Here is an 8,802-nt window from a genome sequence, read left to right on the forward strand (position 1 = left end):
TGAAAATCATGCTACCTCTATTATGGGAAATATTTTTTCCCTTTTTTTTTGTGAAATAGAAAAAAAAAAACATAAATTGAAGGGACTGGAGAGATTTTTATGTGAAGAATTCTCTTAGAATAGTAAGGGAGTTTACTTACAGAAAAGAAATGGTTAATTAATGTCTTATTTTCAGCCACTGTGTTAAGATTGCACCAAAATGCAAGAACAACATTTTACCTATGGAATTAAGCCTAGAAAGATTAGAAAGAATTCAGTAGGAAAATTCCGTGACCAACTGCTTGAGTTATAGAATATATCTAGATTTAGAAATATCTTTAAGTGATTAACCGAAGATAGGTGTTTAATGTTATTTGCTTACTAAGGTTAATATATCACTTTAATCCTAAGTACTGAAAACACCAAAAGATGAAAAATTTGTGCCTGTGTCTGTAAATGATATCGTCTTCGGCCATCAGTTTTTTTTTTTTTCCTTTTCAGTTAAAAAAAAAAAAAAGATGTGCAAGAACACTCTACTTATTGATATTTCTTACATTTCAAAATAGGATGAGCTTTGGTCTACATCCACGCTGCCGACTGTAAACTAATTTCTCTTCGTCAAAATACATTTATTTCTTTCATATCTCTGAACTCTCATAGGGTTCCCCTCCTTCCCTTTATATCCAAAGTTCCCCTTTGAAAGGGTCTATCAATCACCAAAAATACCCTGAACCCCTCTCCCTCCTGTGACTTCAATGATGGGGGTCCTGTCATGCAACATATGGTTCCCTACTCTACAATTTCCTATTTCTAGTGTCTACTTGAACCTTTTTATATGTAATATTGAAAGGGTTGGATAAAAATGTACACCCAGGTTACACTAATTTGGATTCTTATCTCTCTCACTCTCGCTATAAATAAAAGCTCTCTCTCTCTCTCTCTCTCTCTCTCTCTCTCTCTCTCTCTCTCTCTCTCTCTCTCTCTCTCTCTCTCTCTCTCTCTCTCAACATAAAGATGATAATTGTAAAGGCCGTTTAAACTACAGAAACAAAAACGTGTCTCCTTAACTCACATTTTAAGGAATAAACTTTCAAGTCATCACATAAGAGGGCTAAGCCTTGCAATATCCTCCTTTTTTGAAGATTAAGTAACCTAAAAAAACAGACGTAAACTTAAGACAAATTTAGTTCCTGCTTTAGCCTTTTTCTTTAAGTCAAAATATTTAAAATATTTTGATGAAGTGAGAGAAAAACACATTCTAATGCTTAGATATCTGACATTTATATTTATGCTTCAATTCAAGAATACTGTGAGTGAACTAAGATTGGTCTGAGAAGTAAATTTGTAAGATGTTTCCTATATATTAACGTAAATGTTAATAAGGGGATTAGGCAGTTGATATATAATGCTTCGGGTAATTACTTAGATAATTTGATAAAAGATATACAATTATATCAATCTAGAGGAATAAAGATCTCTTACTTTAAATCTTTTTCAGCGAAAATGTATTGAATCTGTCTAATTTAGTATTACTACTACAGAAAATCTTTTGATGATCCAGTTCATCGTGAATGGAATTCAAATAAACAACTAATAAGTGTTTGAATTTGGGGATCTGTGTTTGAAAGAGAATCATTAAAGATTTCATTAAATTAATTTGATTTTAATCCGGGGAGATATTTCTGGATAATATCTTTTTTTTCAACCATCTGTGTTAGTGATTCTAATGTGTGTATTTTAGGTAATGAAAGTAAACTTGAAATAAAATTGTATTTCATGTGCAATTATGGTAAAAACATCGAGATTAATAATAGATTAGATTAATGTCAGACATTTAAATTTTTTTTTAATTATTTATGGGAAGCTGTTACCCACTGAATGGTGGAAGGTTTAGTTTTAGTAACTTCTTCTTAATTCTGCATCTCAGTCGTAATGGCACTCCATCCAATATGTATCCATACGTTATACCCAAAAATAACCTTTGATAGAAACCCAGAAATTTATAACATGTTGTGCAATATCATCATTCCTAAAGCTTTAATGGGCAAGAAAGATGGGTGTTCTATTTATGGAAGGCTTTATAGGGCTTAGACCGACATGATGATGTTAAGGAGATTAAAAGCTAATTGGACTCACTGGAATATTTAATATCCCCACTGAGAGTTAACTAGATTAATATTACGTAATGAAAGTGCTATCGATTCTCTTGTCACTGCTTTAATACTTAAGGTTGGCGTCTTGAAAATAATTCAAGATGGATAACCAAATCGATTGCAAATTGGTTTCAGAAGCAGACAAGAATAATGTGATATAATGTAAAGCAATTTTGGGGGAAGCTTAGGTAGCACCATAGACTAGTAGTGATGGATTTTAAAATGAGAAGTAGAAAACTCAGAAGTGAAAGATGGAATCCAGAATTAATCTTTGCGACATTAAAGGAGAAAAGTGTGAGCAATCTAGGAGGTTTATGAGAACCTTATGAGAGAGAGAGAGAGAGAGAGAGAGAGAGAGAGAGAGAGAGAGAGAGAGAGAGAGAGAGAGAGAGAGAGACTACTGGAAAGCTCTAACTCATATATTGGGCAAGATAACATGGTGGAAAATATCCCCTGTGTAAGGGAAACGGAGAAATTACCGGGAAGAACCTGTGGATATGGTGTGTGAAACGGAGAGACGTGTTGCTGCAATAGGTCGCGCAATAATCATTTAAAAGAAAATTGGAAGGCATTCAAAGACTCGAAAGTATGACAGGTAGAAGGAGCTTAGGAACGGTGCAGGGAACAGGAAAAATATTCTAGTAGGGGAATGGGTATAGATATTAGAAGAACCGTAGAGTAGTTTAATGAAAGGGTAGGGACAAAGAAAGAATAAAAAGGATATCTCTAGGATTTCAATCTTGAAGAAAAGGTGAGAAGGAATTTGGGGCAAATGGTAGTTATCAAGGATAGAGGTTAAAATATATTGTAAAGGGATGAAAACACCAGGCCCATCAGAGTTTCAAATTTAATTGAAGATAATAGCGACAGAATGGGGGGGGGGGAATTGGATGCTGAATTTATTGAGAGCAATAAGGGGAGAGGTAATAATGTCTAAAGACTGGAGGGACAGTCTAATGATATCTATATATAAGTAGAAAGGTTACATCATGGAATGTATTACCTATAGGGTAATTAAATTAACAGAGCGTGGTTTGAAAGTGATAGAGACAGTACTAGATGAGAGATTGAGAGAGATTGTAAAGATTGGGAAACAGCAGTAAGGATTCCTGAGGGAGAGAGCGACTGTGGATGCTATCTTTATAGTAAGTAGTTACAGGAAAAGAGACTAGAGGGTAACCAGAAGCTCTTCGGTGCTATATATATATATATATATATATATATATATAGAGAGAGAGAGAGAGAGAGAGAGAGAGAGAGAGAGAGAGAGAGAGAAGGCTTATGAAAGAATACCAAAAGAAGTGATGTTTTGTTGCTTGAGGGAGAGGAAAGTCCCGGGAAATTTGGTTAAACTGGTAGTAATTATTATTATTATTATTATTATTATTATTATTATTATTATTATTATTATTATTATTATTATTAGCCAAGCTACAGCCCTAGTTGGAAAGCAAAATGCTAAAAGCCCAAGGACTCCAACAGGGAAAAATAGCCCAGTAAAGAAAGGAAATAAGGAAATAAATAAATGATGAGAAAAAATAAATCGTTCTAAAAACAGTAACAACATAAAAAGAGATATGTCTTATATAAACTATAAAAAGACTTATGTCAGCCTATTCAACATAAATACATATGCTGCAACTTTGAACTTATGAAATTTTACTGATCCAACTACCCGATTAGGAAGGCCATTCCACAACTTGATCACAGCTGGAATAAAACTTCTTGAATTCTGTGTAGTATTGAGCCTCTTGATGGAAAAGGCCAGACTATTAGAATTAACCTCCTCCCTAGTATTATGAACAGGATGGAACTGCTCAGGAAGATCTGAATGTAAAGGATAGTCACAATTATAACAAATCTTATGCAATATTCATAGTGAACTAATTGAACGACGGTGCCAAATAATAATATCTAGATCAGGAATAAGAAATTTAATCGTCCGTAAGTTCCTGTCCAACAAATTAAGATGAGAATCAGCAGCTGAAAACCGGACAGGAGAACAATACTCGAAGCAAGGTAGAAGGAAAAATTTAAAACACTTTTTTTTCAGAATAGATTGATCACCGAAAATCTTACAAGACTCTCACATTAGCCCAATTCATTCTGCAATTGAAGAAGACACAGACCTAATGTGTTTCTCAAAAGTAAATTTGCTGTCAAGAGGCTCACCTAAAATTTCAAAAGAATCATACAAAGTTAAAGAAACATTATCAATGCTGAGATCCGGATGTTGAGGAGCCACTGTCCTTGACCTACTTACCACCATACTTTCAGTTTTGTTAGTATTTAACCTCATGCCACATAATTTGCACCATGCACTAAATTTAGCTAGATCTCTATTAAGGGATTCAGCAACTCCAGTTCTATATTCAGAAGATGGAATTGATACAAAGAGAGTAGATTAAATTGATACAAAGAGAGTAGCATCATCTGTATATGCAACAAGCTTGTTTTCTAGGCCAAACCACATATCATGTGAATATAGTATAAAATATAATGGCCCAAGAACACTACCCTGTAGAATACCAGATATCACATTCCTATACTCACTATGGTGCCCATCAACAATAATTCTTTGAAATGTAATACTTAAAAAATCAATAATAATGCCAAGAAACACCCCACCCACTCCCAACTATCTGAGTTTGAAAACAAGAGCCTCATGATTAACACGGTCAAAAGCAGCACAAAAATCAAGGCCAATCATACGAACTTCCAGACCGCAATTAAGTGATTTCTGTACAGCATTGTAGATTGTAAGAAGGGCATCACATGCTCCAAGGCCTTTACGAAAACCAAATTGCAAACTAGGAAACAGATGATTACCTTCAGCAAACCTATTAAGACGCTTTGCAAGGAGACGTTCAAAAACTTTAGATAACATGGGGAGTTATGGAAATTGGGCAGTAATCAGTGGGATTTGAGCTACCACAAACACATTTACATAGAGGAATAACATTACCAATTCTCCAACAAGTGCTAAAAGCTCCTCTTCTTGCCAACTTGCGCAAAATTACAGATAACTTTGGAGCTATGAAATCTACAGTCTTTATAAAAACAAAGGAAAACTACCATTTCTGTTTACACCTCCATAAGCATCAAGGTCCATCAACAGAGCTTTGATTTCTCAAGATCAAAAACTAAACTAGTTATTTTAGCCTCAGGAAAACAGGAATGAGGAAGTTCGAGTTTCTCATTACTCTGTTTGCTGTCAAACACATCAGCCAAAAGGGTTGCCTTTTCCTTTGTACAGTGAGTGACTGAGCCATCTGGTTTAAGTAAAGGAGAAACTGTTGCATCCACACCAAAGAGTGGAGATTTAAGAGTTTTACCAGGAAGAGTTTCGTTTATAGTTTAATTGTATTCCTTCTCAGTTGAAGCATAAACCTCTCAGAGGAAATGCTTTAAGCTGAGTATAGTTATTTCAGGTCAAATTTGATCTGTTACTCCTCGAAAGATGATAGGCCTCCTGCTTCTCCAAATAAGCACGTCTACAATCATCATTAAACCATGGTTTGTCCTTCACTCAGTACCTTAGCACTCGAGAAGGGATACGCCTATCGGTTATGTTGACTAGATTCTCATTCAAAGGGACAACAGGATCAATACGACTATATAATTGTGACCAAATCAAGCCTAAAATATCATGCAAAATCCCATTCTATTCTGATTGAGATTTCATATAAATTTTCCATGAGTATGATAAATCAGGGACAGGCTGCTTAGTCCCCACCACTAATGAAATCAAGGCATGATCAGATGTCCCTACCGGAGAGTCTACTTTACTTGGTATAACACCAGGGGAGTCGGTGTATACGAGGTCCAAGGAATGATTAGACCTGTGAGTAGCTTCACTTATGATTTGCTCACAGCCTGATTCAGCGGCAAAGTCTAAAGCTCTTAAGCCATGGCGATCGGTAGTAGAAACTGAACTTAACCACTCCCTATGGGGAGCATTGAAATTACCAACAAAGACATAAGAAACATTTCTATCATCTTCTTGTATCTTAGCCATAATGGTAATAAGATAATCGAAAATAGAATCATCCATGTCTGGATTCCGGTAGGTCGAACACAATTAGAAGTTGTTATGCCTCCCACAAACTTTTATTACCTGAATCTCATGACATCCACATTGACAGCAGGACTTACGAGAAGCAGGGTACTTAGTCCTAATATACACCGCCATTCCTCTGGCCCTAGAGATGGCATCACGTTTCAACAATATTGGCTTCTTAAAACCAGTTATAAGGAGCTCAGATGAGTGGCTCATATTAGAGACCAAAGTATCTGAGAACAAAAGAATATCATACTGTCTGGAGGCAACTGTGATGTCATAAATGGTTAGCAGACTTGCTGTCTCCCTTTCTAGGGAGTTTTTCTTCCGCTAATATCAAGCATGCAGAAGACTTTATCCAGAAATTCAATAGATTAAATATCCTGGTAAACAATATAAAACTCTCGAGTCTTAATCCCCTATGAAGATCACTCCCCCCCCCCCGGTATTGAAAAAAACATTTAAGTTAATAAAACTAAGTGTGTCAAATAGCGTATTCTTTTTCAATGGAAAATTTTACAAACAAAAATTTGGTTGTAGTATGGGCAGCCCGTTATCTCCAATTTTAGCCAATCTCTACATGGAATACTTTGAAATGGAAATTTTAATAACAATTCAACCTACGAACATGGTTTGGCAACGCTATTTTGATGACATTTTCACATATTGGGATGATAGCTGGGGAGATTTTAATATATTTCTCAATCATCTAAATTCCCTAGTCCAAAGCATAAAATATAAAACTGAAGGGGGAAAAAGATGGAAAATTAGCTTTTTTGGCCATATTAATTATAAGGGAATCGTCAGGGTACAATGGAAAACCAACTCTCTCTATTTCCTACATTAATTTCTTTAGTTATCACGACATTTCTGTAAAAATTAGCATAACGTGTAATCTATTTCTTAGAGGTTTGAGAATCTGTTCCCAAGCCTACCTGAGTAAAGAATTTAAAATAATTCATAAACAACTCGCCCAGCTACTCTACCTGACGGACGTCATAGAAAAGGCCATTAACAAAGCCAACACGATATATTACAAAGATCATGATGTTACTAACCAAAGAAATTTTAAAAATAAGATAAAACTCCCATATATAGAAGGTATTAAAAATATAACAAATAATATCAAAACTGAGAACCAATTGTTTTTTCATATCCCAAGACCATAGAAAGCGCCCTTATTAATGCTTATCAAAATAAAAGAGATAATCCGGCGTTTATAAAGTACCATGTGGGGATTGTGAAAAAGTCTACGTTGGGCTAACGGGCCGTTCGCTATCTCAAAGATTATCCGAACCCAAAAGATCTGTTAGGTATGGCTATGAAAACTGGGATTTTCGTTTACCTTAGAGATTTAGGGCACCAGGTTAACTGGAGTGAGTCGTCTTTACTTTTTAAGAGTACCTGTCCGTATAGAAGGAAAATCCAGGAATCAGCCATCATTAATCAATCAAACATAATTAACCTATCCGGCGGCTAGTGGAAAGCTGACATAGTGGACAATACTCTTCTCAACCCTATCATTAAGAAGATAATTCACGGAGACCCACCACCATATATGCATCAGGTCAAGACATCCTTTCGAGCGGCTCAACAATACGAAGACGCACCTGGATGTAATTAAATATGGCTAATCCTTCCAGCAATTATAACAACTGTAGAACAATTGGAAACACCCTTTTGCTCTCCTATATAAAACAATACTCTCCACTGAATTCCTCATTTTTACTTTACATCCTGAAGAGGGTCAATGTTTATTGGCCGAAATATAGTGATTTATTTATATTTCCTGTGTTTCTTTTATAGGACTTTTTGAAAAAAAACACACAAACACACACACATATATACATACATACATACATACATATATATATATATATATATATATATATATATATATATATATATATATATGTATATATATATATATACATATATATATATTCATATATATATATATATATGTATATATATATATATATATATATATATATATATATATATATATATATATATATATAAGTACATACATATATATATACATATATATATATATATATATATATATATATATATATATATATATATATATAAGTACATACATATATATATATATATATATATTTATATATATATATATATATATATATATATATATATATATATATATATATATATATATATATATATATATATATATATATATATTATTCATTCATCTATTTACACGCATATATGAATTTGTTATTACAAAAGATTAAGAAAGACAATCTAGGACTAACACTTTAGTAAACTAATAAATATGGTATATGCAGGAAATAATTTGATAGACATATCTGAAGCTGAGGAAGCCATTGGTGTTCCCATAAAGGAATTCAGTGTTTTGAATTAAAAAAAAAAAAAAAAAAAAAAAAAAAAAAAAAAAATCTGTGATGATACTGGCTCAAAAGGAAGTGACCGCCTGAATATTTATAAGATCCTTAAGCAGATTGACAAAATAGGGACACTTGACTGATTGTAATAATTACAGACATCACAGTTACGTCAGATTTGAGGGAAATATGTAATATGTTTATTTTAAAGAGAATAAAGACTAAAGGATCTAGAATA

The sequence above is a fragment of the Palaemon carinicauda genome, chromosome 12 (genome assembly GCF_036898095.1).
Source record: "Palaemon carinicauda isolate YSFRI2023 chromosome 12, ASM3689809v2, whole genome shotgun sequence".
Lineage (NCBI taxonomy): Eukaryota > Metazoa > Arthropoda > Malacostraca > Decapoda > Palaemonidae > Palaemon > Palaemon carinicauda.